The 18,579-nt window shown below is 41.5% G+C and overlaps 1 protein-coding gene across 1 annotated transcript in view; it reads right to left on the reverse strand.

The window, feature by feature from the left end:
• Tyn (trynity) overlaps nt 1-18,350 on the reverse strand; it is an 87,610-nt gene extending 69,260 nt beyond the window's left edge. The window contains exons 1-2 of the mRNA XM_077416565.1: nt 18,335-18,350; nt 17,989-18,048 (exon numbers count right to left, since the gene is read on the reverse strand). The gene's annotated coding sequence lies outside the window, so the exon portion shown is untranslated. The remainder of the gene's footprint in view (nt 1-17,988; nt 18,049-18,334) is intronic.
• Nucleotides 18,351-18,579: the final 229 nt, after the last annotated feature.

An 18,579-nucleotide genomic window follows, 5' to 3' on the forward strand; every position in this document is an offset into this window, starting at 1 on the left:
GGTTCTGCTCCTCGCGGCTTCTCAACCAAGATATCTCCCCCTCGGCCTGCTGACTAATAATATAAAACGACCGATCCCCTTCCCCCCCACCGCGCGATGTATTATGCCGAGGTACGATTCACGCACGAGCGGGCACCGTAAGGGGGCCCTCGAGAGGAGGCTCGGCGGGATGGAATCTGGTCGAGCGTGTGTCACGGTCGACACGGCGCGGCGCGGCACGGCCGCGGCGCACCGGTGCGTGTGCGAAAGGAGCAGAAGAGGAGGCGTCGTCGCGAGAAAATCATCTCGAATTACGTGGCGGCGGCGCGGCGTGGCGGAGGCCGATCTCCATCTCCGATGTGTGGCGGTGTGGCTGTGGCACCGTAGAGAATCGTTGCGCCGTTGCGCGAGATGTCGTCTCACGTATTATACGGGGGCCCTCCCGGGCGTAGATCGACCGCGATCGCGCCGGCAAGATTGGGATAATGAAGTTGCCCGCTCGCCTCAAAACTACCGGAGTAGAACCGCGCGCGCGAATAAATGCCCGGGGTACAGTTCGAGTTATATCGCTGTTACGTTTTACATCGTCTCGTCTCCCGCTCCTCTCGACACGTACGACCGTGTTCGAGAGCGAGGCGCGACACTTACCGCGAGATGCGAGATGCCTTATCGTCGTACTTTATCGCGCGAAATTGCCGTGGCGATGCGCTTCGAAGTCTCGCGGGTGTTCCGAGAAAGGGTAATGAGCGCGTCGTAAATCCATACACAATGCCTTCAATCAAAAATGTAAGAGATATATTCTTAAGAGATCTTTCAGAGATATTCCCGAGACAACGGCACCGCGCCGTCCCGCTTCTCGCGCGCTTTATTTCTTATCAATTTATATACGTCCTTGCGATGAATGTGCGATGCCTTATAACGCGAACGAGATGCGCGTTGAGGAAAAACAGTAAATTAATCGTAGACGACGCGGTTAGACGCTGCGAAAGAGGCGATAGAGATTCGTAATGGATCCTTGTGGCGTGTGTTCGATCGACGGACTTAACTTCCCCTCGTTATAAAGCACCTTCTCGAAAACGACGCTTCTCGCGTAATCGTCCACGACGTTTGCGTCGTGCTACGCAGCTTCCCGCGTGCAACATTAATCTCCTCGCTTCCTCGTATAAATTACACCGGGAAATGCCGGCCGACGACGCGCGACGGAAACCCCAGATGTAATATCGCGACACTTTGCGATAATCTTTCACGGTTCAATAAGCCGATTCCGTAATGTCATCAATTTACATCGACTCCGGAAACCGTTGCCGCTACGATGCTAATTGCGTTCGGCGCTCTCGCGAAAGGGATTGAAACTATGTGATATTTCATTGGCACCACTGTACTGATAAATTGGTCCGTTAGAAACTCGTTTTATATTTCTTTACCCCGCGGAACATTCCACGGGGAATATATCAAAGCAAAATAATATACGTAAAATAAACATTCTGAACATCACAAGACGCAAAAATGAAGTTAATCAGATCTGATATTATCCCGCGCGTTTTATGCGCCTATAACTTTCGTTTTACCGGTTTTACCGACAATGCTCTTTTTTTCTCTCTCGTTTCTTATACGACGTGTCCCCAAAGTTTTTTACACGTCAAAAGAAATTTACACTGCCGCGCCGGGAAAATAATCATCGTGTCAATTAATGGCGAGACTGGCACCGCCGCCGCGTCATGCAATCTCTCATCTGACATGCGCGAAGATAAATCTTATTTAAATGAGTAGCGCGCAGGAGGCGAGGAAAAAACGGTACCGTTTTGCGCTCGAGTGTCGCGTATGAGTGTTTACTCGCTCAAAAAGTCGTTTCGCCATCCGGTTTACTCTCGCACGCTCGTCGCTCGTTACCTTTCCGTATACCTTCCGCTCCTCTTCCTGTTTGTTTCCAACTTTCCGGTGTCATTCTTCCATTCGCCGATTTACACTTGTCGCTTCCGCGTGCGCCTGCCATCTCCCTCTCCCTCTCTCCCTCGCCGTTAGAATGACGTCGATGTTCAGTAAGTGACACACATGATGATACGGCATGTTTCGCCGTTTATAAAATAGCTTAAGATATAAATTGGATCTAAATAAAATTCAGTTAAAACTAAATTCTTTGTCGCGTCTGCATTCTATACATCTACAATTCTTCGGATCTCCCAAAAACCTCTCCCTTTATAGCTTCGCGTCGATAGGGGCCAATAAATTATAATCAATCAATAATAAACACATCGCCGCGAGAGGTGTTAACGCGACGCGAATAAGAGTTATGCCATTGCGAGGGTTCATAAATCGTAATTCGCGACGCGCGACCATTTCTCTCCATTCTCTTACACTTCTTTCCCTTTCCTTTTTTCTCTCTCTCCCTCTCTCTTTTCTTCATTCTCGTTCCCGCCGTCTGCCGTCGTCGTCGCGCATCCAGGCTGAGTTAAATTGGCATGAAGCGTGACCGGGGGGGGGGGGTCCACTCTCTTCTTCCTCTTCTCTTATTTCCTCCCTGTTCATCTTTTATTTTCTCTCTCTTTCTTTTATTTTCAGAGAGTCTCTCTCTCTCTCTTTCTCTCTCGCTGCGATTTACCTTTCGCGTTTCCTCGTGCCTCGCCGCTCCGCGCGGCGGCTCGGCGGAGCCAGTAGCTTCCGTATCGCGCTTTAATTACAATCGCGATCCCGTTTTTTTACAGTACTTTTATTAATTGAGGAGCCCCACGTGTGCGTAGCGCGCTCTGAGCCCGCGCACACGCTCGCAGACAATGTGTAATGTGTGTACTTATCGAAGCCACGCGTCCCACCGTAACAAAGGATGACGATTACGGTACCCGATTCGTCGTGATCACACGCGTCGCGGGTCCTCGCGCACCTCGGCGCGACAATCAAACATTCAGCGTAAAACCCGCAATTATTTTCCGGGCGACGCGACGTCGCCCACTCGTAATCAAGATGAACCCGCGATCGCAGCTTGCTCTTAATTGCCCCCCACGCGATACGGCGAACGGTAGCATCCAGCTTCGCGAACAGAAAAAAAAACGTCCATATGTATCAAGAATTTATATCGTAAGAAGAACATTTTATTCCGCGTTTAAAATTGCATGGACTATCAGGAAATGATCAAGTCGCTTAGACACATTCTTAATAAGCGAAAAAAGAATCATCGCGATAGAATGGATTAAGATTTTTACGATAGATAAATACGATTTTAATGGAATGATGTATCTAATAATTTGCATCGTGAAGGGAAAATTAACTCATCACCTTTAACAGTTAATTCCAGTTCAAGGTTCAATTTATAAGCCGCGATTATACGGAACAAAAGAATCGCCTTGCGATTACAGCATCTCATTTGTTATAGCAGCACAGCTTTCCTGTCTTCCTGTTTACAATCGCATAGTTAACTAAGTTTCCGGTTATTTTTTAAAACAAACATATTTTGATCCGGAAAACTGGCATAATTTTAATTTGTACAAAACACTATAAAAATCTCCAAGTAGCATATATCCTTTTCTTTAACTGCATTTTTTGAAGATTTAATCGTTCCTACTTTAATGTCTTTTGATACACAAATTTGGCAAATTTGAGAGCGTTCGCGTTTAATAAGAGCTCCGTAACAATACATTTATTTCATAACATCCGACAACTCGGAACGGATTTATTGTCGGAAAGATGAAAAGAAATTTGCAACTTTCGCACGGAAGGTTTCCGCGCGAGCGGGCACATCCTCGTTTTTTTTTTCACCGGCAAATTATTCGATTGTTTCGCGATCTTAACGATGTAAATAATTGCTTTCTGGTCGCACGCCCCGTTGGTGTTTTTAGATCGCGAGATGTGTCAGTTAACGAACTACGATCCCGCAAATAGGGTGCTATGCAAATGATCCTTGCTCGTTCTACATGGATTATGGCAGATAAATGCCGTCAGAATCAGAAACTTCCTTCTTCGTTGATGTAACCCTATTAACATGTGGTAATAAAGAAAATGGGTGTAAATAGAAAAAAAACAAGTGGTATACTAACTAATAAATTAGCGCATGATAGGCTGTACGGAATGTTTCGCTAATGATACAATCTATCCTCTAAAACTGGAACAGCGATCATGAAATCTCACGTGTTGTACAACTTGATTATACCTCGTTTAAGTATATCGCATATCGATTCTCGGAAATTCGTAAAATCGTTAGTATTCTTTACGTTAAAAATGGAAATTTTACCGGAACAAATATACAACTTCAGAAGAATAATACATATACTGGCTCGTGCTATAAGATACCGTTTAACGGAAATGACCGAGCTCAAAAGGGTCAGCCTAAAAATATTTCGAGGCATCTAAGAATACCGCTAGAACGCTAAGCCGTATAAAAATATTTCAGCAACGTAGAAACGGAACTTTTTGTTCAACGAGCACGAAAATCCTTTTGGCAGGATGTGACAATAATTACGCTTAAATATCGTGCTATGCGATTAACGAACGCAATCTGCGTTACAACAGTGTTTGATCTAGAAAACCAGAAAACAAAACTATTGTGGGTGCAAATGGAACTTTTAATAAAATTTCCGATTTTTAAAAATGAGGTGCCAACTTCACAGACACCGTAGCGTGCGCAATGGGGCACTTTCCATGCACGTGTTACATAAAAATAGTTTTACCAACTTAATGATTAAAAAAGATGGTTTTTTCATGTTTTAATTATAAGCTCCATCTATATTTTAACCTCGTTTTAAACTTCTTGATTACCTACGAAATTATAATGATATTAACATCAATCCCGATTTGATAAGAATGCACCTTTGTCATGTTTACATACGCAAAGAGCAATTGTTAAAATTAATCATCTTTCACCGCGACAAGGTACGATTACTATAATTTCGTGTATCTAATTAATATGGTACCTCGTCAAAGATTGTCGTGGTACCTAGCTTCATGCTAGCGTCTCAATTAGAGGTTCGGACCGTAATTATTCCCTTATCCTTTGAGGGGACGCGACACGCGTCCGTCCAGCTGGTCGAATTAAAAATTCTCCTGGGTCAGAGGTCAATTGTTCTTAAGAGGCGGCCGCGCTTTCAGAAGTTTCCTCGCGACTGACGTTTCCGCCGGATCGATAATTGCTGTCACACCTTTGTGCCATGCATTCCGCGCCATCCGCATCGCGAAACGTTCGGACGGTTATTTCTAGGCACGAACCTAGGAAGAGATAAACCTACGGGGCACGTGACGGGTCGCATTGAGGCGCATCTTCTTGATACATAAAGACCGCCCCGGCATAGAAAATTCAATGGACCTCTTCAGCGACGACGTGTCTTCCCGGAGAGTAAACGCGAATAACATATTCCGCGTTTCGATAACGGTAACACGGATAAAAGAATATTTCTCTAATCAATTCCACCGTGACTCAGATTGAGATGCATACCGCGTTTAGGGACGTGCTACAAACCGTGCCCTCGTTGCATTGCACGGGGTACATATCACACAGCGCTCGGATAATTGCTTTCGTGAAGATGATAATTATTATCCATAGGAATTTTTTTTGTGCCACCGATGTAGACTAGTTATTTATACGGGAATAAATTTCGCGGGACTCCTCACAGTAATTCTTATCGAATCATTCAAGCATCATTGCTCAGGAAAACTGCTGAGTTCTCGTTAGACTTGAATGCGGATCCTCCCATATTTAATAAAAAGAGAAGCTGCGAAACGCACGAGACGGCGTCGCTGCCAATCTGCGGTACTTAATAGTCGGCCAATATATAACTCGACGCGCGCGATAGCGCACATTTTTTGCTCATTTAATGGTTAAGGCTGTGCATTTCTAAATAGTTAAACAAAGTACAGTTATTTGACAGAAAATGAAATCGTCGTAAAATGGAGTTCACGTTGTACACTCGATTCAAATGAGACTTCATTACAGTTCATCGCGATGAATATATGGATAAAATTGCCTTTGCATACAGCGGGTCTCTGACGTCGAATCAAATGGTATTCGCGTATAGAAACGAGTCGTATACCGTTACAGCCGCGTCAGCGGGACAATTTTCTGTACTCGTGGCATGGCGTGGCGCAGGAAAATCTTTTAAGAATCACAAGAATGCTTCCCCCAAATTGTCAAAGGTCTATAAAGCGATATAAAGAGATATATTCCCTTTCCTAATCTCTCTTTCTCTTACTCGACTACCACGAACCGTTACGCAATTCAATTACCGCCAGTTCTTCGTGTCCGTTTCGATAGGGGAAAACGAAATCGATCTAACAATAAGTAACAGTAATTTTCGTATTTTACTGCCCCACGTTTGCTTCTTCGTCATTTTCGTTGTTTTATTTCGCTGCTCCCGTAGTATCAAAGCGAAATCTTCCGGCATTTCTCGACGGAGTGTCCGTCGAGTTTCTTAGACATTGTACTTTCGCGAATGATGGAATTCCACTCAGAATGGAATTATCTCCGGATCATCCGGAAGGACAGAGCCAAGATACTTAGATTGCACCTGGCGCTCTTGGTCCGAGGGAGGCTTAAATCGACGGAGATGCCGGACAAGAGGGCAGTCGTAAAGTCTGATTAATCTCCGGCAATTTATGGAGCATTATCCGCCGACCTTCCGGTACGCGAACGGCTATTAAGGTAGATGAATGTACACCGCCGAAGGGGAAGAAGGGAATGAAACGGGAAGAGGACGAGCGAGAGACGCGGTTCGCAGGATGAACAGGACGCCCGCGTGTGCGTTTACATGCGCTCCTGAGCGCGTGTAGATTCACGCATATTGCAGTTGCGTGTCGCTCATACTTCATTCAATCGTGGATAGCGTTACGATAGGATGTGACGCAGCTCGTACGCACTGGAAAAAAAAACGCGCGCCGGTTACGCGTATTAACTCGTGGAGTCACGCAGGTAACTGCGTGCAACCGCGAGCGTTTGCGATCTGCAAACAAGGGTCGTGATTTTTATAAACGGCGGATAATACGTCGGCTGAAAGAAAAAAGAAGACTAGTTTTCGCGAAGTCGATTTTCTATATATATTCCACCATTAAAATATCATTAGACCAATCATGCGCGGACGAAATTATAGTGGAGAGTGCGTAAAGGCCCGAGCACATAGAAAAACTTAAGCAGTAAGAAAATCAACAGTACTGATTCGCTACTGCTTACGTTATGTCCTAAGTTCTTGACTATGATTGGCTGATTTGGTTACTGCTTAAGTCTTACTGCTCAAGTCTTACTGCTTAAGTCTGACTGCTTAAGTCTTACTGTTTAAGTCTGACTGCTTAAGTCTTAAGCGTTGTCTACAATACACGGAGTAAGCGTGGAGTAAGGAGTAAAAGTAGGCAGGTGTAAGCATTATAGCCTGTTGCGTCCTGATTAGCCGAGCGTAAGTGTAAGAGTAAGAGTAGGAGTAAGAAATAAAATTAATTTATTTCTTACTCCTCCGAAAATAGCCCTCTTACGCCTACTCTTACTCCTTGCTCCACGCTTACTCCGTGTATTGTAGACGATGCTTTACTGCTTAAGTCTTAAGACTTAAGTTTTTTTATGTTCCCGGGCCCTAATTCGGCGGAGTCGGTAAAACTCGGCCGAAACAATGCGATAATAAAACAATAGCGGGAGAGAAAGGAAGAATCTCGGAGACGTTTTGCTCGTGCGGATCCTTTACCGTTGCGCGATTAAGTTTGCACATATAGAAATACGCGGTACCATCGCGTCATTGTCTCGTTACGGTTTGCGAGAGTCGTGTCGTTCGTTTTATTGCCTCGCTCGTGAGCTCGAATTAATTCCCGAGGCGTGTAAACCAGCGATGTAATGCTGTAATAAATTGCATTATTGTATCTCACGCGGACCATTAAACGAATTAAACGAATACAACGCCGCTATTCTTCCTTTAAATCGCGATATATCGTTTTAAAGCGACAACGTCTACGCTCTGTCGCACCTCCGGACGACTGATTATAATTTTTAACCTTAACTATTATACGACTACTCGCATATTTAATGCTAAAAATTCCCCCGATTCAAGTATAATATATGTAAAGATGGTAATAATAGCACCTTCCGCAATTAGTCGAACGTTGCATTTAAATTGCTAAGGAATTATTAACGATCGCACAATGAGAAAGGCGAGATGAGATACCTGATAATTAGGAGGCATCGTTATTATCACAATTTTCGTAAAGATCGTAAAAATATCGCGGGCGAATTATTCTCACGTGAACGGCGCGAAGAAAAAAAAACGCGAGTCCGGGTGATTTATTCGCGGCATTCGGCCGCGGGAAACGCGAGTGGTATTCGCGGATTGTGAATATCTTTCCTACGTAGCGCCATTGTCCTCTCCGCTACTGTGCCGCGCTATACAGTTACGTGGGCGCGTATTGTGTAACCGCGCGGGCGCGCGCGCGGCGTTTATTTTCAATAGAATTCACGATAACACGCGAGAGAGAGGCCGCCGCGCCGCCCTGAAATGCACCGTTCAAGGCTTCAAGGCGGATATACGTGACATTGTAAACTCGAATTATTTACATGCTCGCGTTGCATACCGCCGCCGAGGATCCGCGCCATCTGCTACGCGCGCACGTTGCAGAAATAGCGGTGCCGGTATACCTCTCGGCATTCGCCTCGATCGCGAATAAAAGAAAAAAACGTGCGCGCGTATTCCTAGGATTTTACAGTTTCGCCGTCGAGCATAATAAAATGAGAATCTATAGCGGAACATGCATGGAAAAAAGCGTACGTGTTTGCGTAACATCCTTAAATTGTGCAACCGCGGACCGATGAAAAAGCGGAGGCATATAATCGCTCCTTTAATGAACCGACGGAACTTCCCTATATCTTGCCATACACACGTTTACGGCGTATTACTGTGGAGCCGCGTACGTCAATCGACGTTTTCCGGTGAACTCACCTTTCGCGTCTCTGAGAACGACCCGAGGAAAATTAAAAAAAAAAAAAAATAGGTAGGAAGGCACGTAAAGGACGAACCAAGGGACGAACGATCGGGGCGCGCAATTAAATCGTAATTCTCGAATCCCTCGAGACGAGACACGGCACGACATTCAGCCGCGGCGCCCTACGAGCGGCGCGGCTCATTTGCAGACGAATCGCACATTTCCCGGTGTGTACGGTGCAAAAAGCTACCGCGCGGCGAAATCGATATTGGCCGATAGAGCAATCAGCGGCGCCGGTCGGCTGGCAGCCGCGCAAGAAGGCGCGAGTGGCACGCGAGAGGAATAAGCCGAGGATCGTGTATGCGCTATTAAATGGTACATTGCCTTCGCGTGTTATAGAGTCATCTGGAGTCATCTGGTACCACGCCACACCACGCCACGGCGAGGATAGGTGTACCGGTCCACCGCCGCTCTCTCTCTCTCTCTCTCTCTCTCTCTCTCTCTCTCTCTCTCTCTCTCTCTCTCTCTCTCTCTCTCTCGCGTGGCTCTCAAACAGCATCCGCGGACTTCGGTAGGCCTGGCGCGCGCGCGCGCGCGTCTTCGGCATCCGAGGAGATTTCATTTCCGAGGAACCGACTTTTCGAGATACTGTCGTGAGGAGAGCCGTGAGAACATAAAATAATTAATTTATCCATATGCGTCTCTCCATTAGAAAGGATTAAGAAATGCGACGTTGCACGCGTATTTATTTTAAGGTTTACGCAAGACCGCGCGATATATCGTTTGATAAGAGATATAAGTACATGTATCTCAAGTGTTACAAATCACACGGTGCTCTTTACTGGAAAAATGCATACACATGTTTGCCGACTGGTTAACCAGCTGCGGACGATCGGATAAATTCGCATCGTGTGACCTTGTAATGTACCGTTGAGGATGGTCAAGGACCCAGGAAAGTTCAAACGCGATTAAGCGAGGGGGAAGGAGGAAGGGGGGGCTCGATCACGAGGAATTAACGTTAGATTTCCTCGCCTCGGCTGAGTAAGTGCTCGTTTGGCTTTCGGGTATATACGAACGATCATCACGACCGCGACGGCGGCGGCGTCGATTTTTTTATACCCGGCCGTTACCGTTGTAACGATTTGTAGGATTTATCGCGGCGTGCCGTCGAATTAACCACCGGGTAAGACGAACGCGCGTGATCGTGCTTCTAATGATTTCAATCATTACGACGTGCGATCTCGGAGAGTGCTGTACTGTAAAGCAGGGTCCACATTATCGAGCAGAACCGCGAGCCGAACTTCGCCGCGAACCGATCATGCGTCCACATTATCGAGCCAAACCGCGAGCCGAACTTCGTCGCGAGCCGATCATGCGTCCACATTGTCGAGCCAACGGGCTCGCGCGAGGCTCGCGAACCTCGAATCGAACATCAGTGCGAACCATCGCGTACTCACCCCACGAATTTACAAGGATTTTGATGATACGCGGTTTGGCTCGCAGTGTCCCACCAAAAGTCGGTATTTCGACGAAACATCAAAAGATGCTATTTATGATCAGATTACACGCTTTGTCGGGTGGTAGGCTGGTAGTAAAGCTTCGAGCTAGACAAATAATGACAAAAACAAAAAATGAACGATGAAAGAAAACGTGAGTAATTGCCCAGTCGCTGTATTTGATTCTATCCACGTATGTGCAGTCTACACGTCTACTGATAGACAAAATGGAATGGTCTGATAAAAAATGTTTAAAATTAATTAGTGATTATGAGCAGAAAAGATTATTATATACGGGACGCTAAAAATCCCGAACATTATAACAATTAAAAAAATGCATATTTATATTTACAATCGTATTTTTAACGTTGCAATATATATTATAAATTTATTGCGTATTTATCATAGATTTAGAGTATGTGTTTATGCAATATTAAATATAGTTGTAACCACTCTAAATATATAGTTTTATGGTTTGAAAAGGAATTAAGCTTTGAATACAAGAAAATAATAAAAGCACGCATATGTATACACATATTTAGTCGTCTTTTCCTGTTTTCATACTTTTTTTATAAGAAGAAATAAGTAAAGAACTCGAATGTGATAGTGACATGTGATAGTGACAAAAAGATGACGACATTATATTGGCATCTCTGCAAAAAGAAAAAGCAAAAATAAAAAAGTATGGAAACAGGAAAAGAGGTGAGTGAATATATGTATATGTGCTTTTATTATTTTTCTGTATTCAAAACTTAATTCCTTTTCAAACTATAAAACAAAATTTAGAATTAATATTGCATAAACATACTCTAAACCTGTGATAAATACGCAATAAATTTATAATATATATATTGCAATGTTAAAAAATACGATTGTAAATATAAATATGCATTTTGCATACATGTATTAAGAATTTATATAAATTTTATTATAAATTTCAATACGAGATTTAACTCCAAAAAATTTTAACTCATGTTCGCGGTTCGCGATGGAGTTCGATTTGAGGTTCGTCTGCAAGTTCTGCTCGAGATTCGGTTCGGGGCTCGGTTCGCGGTTTGGCTCGATAATGTGGACCCTCCTTAATCTTTTCAATTGGAAAGCGTGAATGTGTGCGCGGTATGCGCGGAGCGCAAATAATGGCTGCGAATTTAATGATTAATAACCCATTAATTAATTCGTCTCGAGTTTTCCATTGTGAGGCACGGGGAAGCGGAAATTGTAGCGACGGCTAAGGAGAACACCTATATCTCTCGAAATTATGTCGCAAATTTTGCACACGGAGCGTATTACGAATTTATGTTGGCAAAACCGAGCGTTCGCGCGTTCTTATTTCGATGTCGCGCGACGACGGACGGAATTTACTCGGGTTTGAAACTTTACTCGCGTCGAAAATCGTATTAACCCCGCGGCGCGCCGTAAATTTATTTTATTCATACACACCGGCGATATAAATCACCCGCCCACGATTGCAAAGTCCGCCAACGGCTCCTTAAGCGACTCGCTGAAAGGTAATCCCGGCGCTGCTTGGAAACGTGTTGGAATCTTGATAAACCGTATGGCACTCGGAGTAGGAATCTCACCCGTGCAGGCGTAGTTGCTCTCGCGGATGTTGTCTTTTTTTAAGCCTGCAGCGTTTCCAAGTTAATAAAGTTTCTTAATAAATATATATCTATAGGCTTCGATCTATTCTTATTTCTCTTTTCCCTAATTTAAATTATCTCTTTTGAGCCTGCAGCGTTTCCACACACACACACACACAAGTTAATAAAGTTTTTTAATAAATATATATCTAGGCTTCTCTCTCTCGATCTATTCTTATTCCTCTTTTCCCTAATTTAAATTATCTCTTTTGCCTCCATTTTTCCTGAACTATTCTTTACGTTATATATGCACGAAAGCATATACATTTTTTGGTATATATATGTGTATATGTGTGATGTGAAAATGCATGTGAGTGTCCGTAGTACAATGAGCTGAGTTTGTGGATTTGCTAAATGACCGTATGAATCAGTCATCTCCCTGTGGGACCAGCGATTATTAGGATTCTTTTCGAGATAATATAATAGTACAACGAGTATATAGTACGACCACGCGGAAACGGCTGACAGTTCTGCAAAAAAATGAAACAGATTTGTCACTGGATGCGTGCGCCTGACCGAATGCCTGTAACTAAATTCCATTCACGCTTCTTTTCACGCGACTTACTTAACACAATCAAATAAAAAAGAAACGGCATGATTGATGTCTTTCTCTATTTCGACTGATCGTGAGCTTTGAATTTCACGACTATATTGAAAGAAATAAAAACGCTTCGTAAAACGATGCAAAAATAAAACGATATAAACGTGTGGCTGGATTTCATGCAGGAAGAAATTTAATGCAGAATTGATGTAAGGTCAGGTGTGCCACAATATCGTAACGCGGAATATCGCTTTTAATCCTTCCGCTACAAAAGGCGATGATAGTCAACCGTAAAATTACATCCTCCGTGTGTTGAAAAATCGTCTTACAAGTTACGCTACATTACATACATAATGCATTGCGGGTTTACAAGAAGTGAGCTGGGATATCGTTTTTAATTTTTCCGCTGTATTAACGTCAACGCGACGATGATCAGAATATCCCTAACAGAATTTATACGCCTTGGTATATCTTTTCCAATATTATTGAAGCGATAAATATGTTATACATCAGCTGCACAATATATGTTTGAATTTTTATTCACGATAAATAAATCACAATCGAATAAAAAAATAGAGGAAGAGATTTCTGTTCTACGACTCTGTTCTGCTTGAATGAAAATATCTGTTTACTTACTTTCTACAAAGAGAACTGTATTATGTTTTAATTTGCAAAATAAATTTATGAAGCAATAATATTTTCTATAAAGACTATAATTTATTCAAGATAATATTCAAAGATTGTCGCGTCTAGGAAGCTTGATGTCAATCGATTCGCGATAGGATAAAAGACAAATAGAAACACGAATTTATCGCGTATCATCTTCCGGAAAACAATCGTCGAGTCACTCTCGAGTGGGCCGATTTGCCTCTCAACAAATACGCGCGTAAGCGAGAATCACGGAGTTCCCAGGAAGAAGCGACGACGTTAAAGTGTAGCTTTAGCTATGCGGCTTATATTTACGAGATGCCCATAGCCTATAATTCCTTCCTTCTTCCAGTTATCGTACCGGCAAACCCTGTCATTATCAAGCGTGCACTTCAAACACCATGGTTAGCTAGGACGTTGCACTAGCGAACGGTCGCGTCGTCGTCTTTTCTCTCGATACCTCGAAACCGATAGTGCGCGACTTTTTGTTTCGCGTCCCTGGCTACCATCCTTCGCGAGCAAACGGGGAAGGAAATGGGGAAATGTTCCCCAGGCCTCTGTGATTTACTTAGATTATCGTATCGCGGAATAGCCGATAATCTGACAAAGATTATCGGTACGTATTAGGTATCAAATTTTCAACCGGAAATTGTCGCCGGTGTTCGCGACTAATTTTTCTAGTGACGAATGCATTGTTGCATGCATGCAAACATAATTCTTATTTTTTAACTCTTTTATTTTCAAATTATTTAACAGCTACGAAAAATATTTGTTTGTATTTTTATGCATGTTACATAATAAATAAGCGATTTATAAAAACATTTTGATATTTTAGAAATGTGTAAGAACTTTTCTGTGTTATTTTTATTGTACTCGTGCGTATAATAATTTGCATTGAAAAATTATTATGCATAATAAAAAATCTTTTTTTACTTTTGATAAATTCAGCTAAAATATGTCAAAAAAGTTATAATTCTGCAAATTTTTATTGTATTTATGATAACTATTATTACCGAACGACGCTAAATGAAAGACGATGATACTCCATATGTTGCCAAAAAATTTTTAAATATATATCAAAATGCGTACGATTTAGCTTTACAAGCGTAAAGTCTTTACAGCCATTTATATATACACTGAAAAAAACATCTGGTTGAATGGACGTCTGGTGGAAAATGAACAAACTAGATTTTTTTTTTCAGTGTGACTATAAGGAACTGTTATATTATACATATACTATATTTACAGATATGAAAATATAGGCCACAGTAATATTTTATTTCATAGTCCATAATACCATAGTCATATGGAAACGAAAGAGTTAATAATTTAAAAACTTCCGTTATTTAAATGAATAAAAAAATGTATGATTATATATATAAAAGAAGATATCTTTACGATGTCCAGCATTTGCATTCCGGAAATGAAAGGTAGACATTTTCTTTTAATTTCACGGTAGCAATAAGCATATAAAAAACGAGATAAAAAATGTGATTGAACAGTTAGCGGCTTACTTAGAATGTGGGTGGCCTGAATATCTAAATATTTTATCGTGACAGAGCGTATATATGTAAGAGTAGACGCATGATTCACACTACATAACAGCGTTTAGCGACATTCACAGCGTGAACTACTACTCGACTCGCATACAAATACGCTTATGTCACCATTGCAAAACGCGCGAGTTCCTCGCTCGGTCGTTGATCCCTGGAAAATCGCACGCACATATATTTCACTTTGATATTAGATACTTTACATAATTACTTTAATATCTTTATGTGTGCGATAAATTCTCCACTATCTATATATATTTAAAATAAAATGTCTGTCTGTGTCTGTATGTTCCTTATAAACTCCTAAACCCTTGACCAATCTAGACCAAATTTTATGTATTTACTCTTTAGACTCCTGCGGTAAATATAGACTGGTACCATGAAATCTGGACAGCAATCCCCTCCCCCTGATTTCATCTCCTTGACACTTTGTGACAATTTAAGTTTAGTGCATTATTATACCAAGTAAGCATTGCGTAATGAAGTATATGTAAATATAAGCATTGTGTCACAATATATATATAAAGGTGCCAGTTAATTTTAAAATATTGTATATATTGTGATAAAAAAGGCTGATATTCTTATAAATATTAGGAAGTTTGGGCAATGCCGGGTAGTTTAAGCTAGTCAGTTCATATGTCATAAGATAAGATCGACTTTTTTCAGAAAAATACATCCATAAACCTTTTTTTTATGAGTGGATCCGTAATCGATGAACCGCGAGTCAATCTATCGGATCTCGAAATAACCGATTATACAACGCGTGTCGTTTCGACACTGGCCGGGTTTATTTTGGTCATTCTGCCTACGCTCGAGACTCGCGATCAACTTCCCGTTCCTTCGCGCGAGCGAAACCTTGGGATCTTGAACTTGACTTGGCGCCCATGGTCGTCGTTGTAACCTTCCAGATTATTACCGTTAGCCATTGCCGCGTTGACGTAATATACGCAGGCACGTTTCTTCCCTGTCGTACCTGCCTACTTGCATCTAATTATGACGTTTAACGTACGCGAGCATCGTATAGTCGTTCACCTAGACATTTCGCCGCGCTTCATAAGGCGCTACAAAACATATGGAGTCTTAGTTCATGTATATGCACATACCTTATTAGCAACGACGGCATTTTGCAACGTGACTCTATGCGCGAACGATCATAAAAACGATCAGCGATACGAAAATAATAGTAATCTTTTAACCCCTTCGACATTGGGCCTTCATTTATATCAAGACAATGATCATTGAATCTTTCACATGTTATACGCATTAAGTATTTCAAAGAAATTTACATTAATTCTTGAAAATTAAAACCATTTTAATTTTCAATTCTTGTTTTAATATTCTAATTTATCACTTAATACTTTAACGGATTTTCAAAAACCCGATAATAGTAATATCTATCACCTAAATTACAAGCGGCATGTGTCCAAGCGCGGGCGATAAAGTTACGTGAGATTTATATTTGGAAGTAATTGTCACTTTGATGATCCCGGCGGTATTTTACTCGCGCGCGGCGCGGCGCGGCGCGGCACGGGCGGCGAGGAACGTATAGGCGCGACGACAAATGTCTGGCGATTTCAAAATAATTGCTCATCGTCAAATTGCGACACCTTATCCCGGAGATTGTCCGCCCCGTTAAAGTGCTGCGGATCGTAAACCCGCGGCGACTCACGGTTTTATTTTACGAGACACTCCGGCGCGCACTGAAAATGCCGTAATGTTTGCGGACCGGCTCGGATTATGGTGATGATGATTACTCCCCGCCGAGCGCGCGTTAGCGTGGCGACGATCTTTAGCGGCACGCGGCGCGGCGTCCGTCTACCTCGTGCTTATTCCATAACGTTATAATTACGAATCGCTTTGATGCAAATGGCAGTTTCGTTAAGTCGAGCTATAATCGCGCGATATCTTTAGAGAATAAAGCGATTATGCCATAATGTGAAATTTAGCGGATCTCGCGTTAATAATCGTACTGAAACGGCAATAGACACGATATAAGATTGTGTTAATTGTCCACACACAGTGTACCATAATATGAGTAGGTACGAGACAATAAGAGATAAAGTAAAGTATGATAGATTAAAACATATCGTGTGAGCGGTAATACTCCACAGAATGTATTGCATATTTTTTATTTAACATATTATATGCATGTGTGTGTGTGCAAAGTCAAAATATGCAATCTCAACACTGCAAATCCAAAAAAGTGTGTTATTTTTATACATTTAAGTGTATAAATCGTGTAGTCACTTTTTATGCATTTGTACGCGTGTTATTTTTTTGAAAAATGTGTAATTTTTACACACTTGCAGTGTTAAGATTTTTACACATTTTGGAACACTTGGATTTGCAGTGAATTTAATTGCATTGGCGAATTGAAGCTCTATTAACCGAGGCAAACAGAATCTCTATCTGTCTATTTATATATATATATATATTTAATATGTTATTTATATAAAATATAATTATGCGCGCGCGTACACGCACACACATGTATATATACATACATACGAGATATAATTTAATAAGTATCTCAAGTGACTAGTGGAATTTTGTTATGGTTGCAATCTTAATATACGCCGCGGTATACGTGCACATAAATCATGGTGCATGACGTATGAACTATTTTATAGATAGTCCATTTTAAACGAAAGAAACCGTCAACGAAGCAACAAAAATATTGATCAATCAATTGCTTATTTTATGATGTATCATTATGGGTGGCGTAAAGTTGTGCGACGAGATCGACGTTGAAGAATTCGATAATCGACCCACTCTCGCTAGTTCAGTAACTCGATGACGATGTTGTCGATGTTGGTCGATGTGAGTGAAGAACGCGAAATAAATCGATTAATCATCGATCGATTTAATGAAGTTAGCATGCTAACCGTAAACACAATTATAAAGTTGTGCAAGTTGTGTATGCTGCAAAAACAAATGCTACGTAGCTGCCAGAACATTCTTAACGGCGTAAATAGAAGCTTTAGCCTTTAAAATTAAATATAACTCGGAAACTTAATAACCTTTAAATATAAATCGACAAGAATTGCTACACGCGAACTGAGAGAAGCTAAAATCCATTATTTTATCGTTTAAATTTATCCATATTAAAAGGTAACGGATCTATGAGATGTAATATTCATGTAATAATTTATTGTCGCAGTTCGATACGTATACGTGTGTAAATACATCAGCTACATATATTTGGCATATTAATCATAGATCCATTACCTTAAGAAAAAAGTTTGTTTTTCACTCACCGACTGATGAGCAGCAACGAGTAGTAAAGTTATCTGCAACACATTGACTATACGTTGACACTGTAACACATATACACAACATACACAAATATAAGATCCGCATTAAAGCAGGGCATAAAAAACAACGAATATTTGGAAAGATAATTATTGATCGCAATTCTATATTCAAATAGATAATAACAAATTAACTAGATTAAGTAATAATGTTCAAGAAAACTTCTTTCATCAAGTGTAAGATTTCACAGGATTTTACAAATATTCTTATTTTCTGAGTAAACGATTCAAGTAAAAGAAAATAATGGTATTCTTCCGTATAGATTAATGTATTTAAATTAACTATACTCACCCCAAGGCGCGTTATTTCGCCGGCGTCTGATACCTCTGCTGGACTTCCCCCTTCTCCTTCTCTCAGACTGAGTTGTCGGCTTTGCAGGACTCCCTTGACGTGTTATGTCAAATTTTTTCATCTTGAGAGGATTGAAATTATGTGCCTTTAAGAATAAATCAAGAATCTTAATAAAACCAAAACTATCTCTCACAAAAGAAAGATAACAATTACACAAAGAGTACTATTTTTATTTTCTAATAATA

This window comes from Temnothorax americanus, unplaced genomic scaffold, assembly GCF_048541705.1.
Source record: "Temnothorax americanus isolate GAGA-0224 unplaced genomic scaffold, ASM4854170v1 Scaffold43, whole genome shotgun sequence".
In the NCBI taxonomy this organism is placed as follows: Eukaryota; Metazoa; Arthropoda; class Insecta; order Hymenoptera; family Formicidae; genus Temnothorax; species Temnothorax americanus.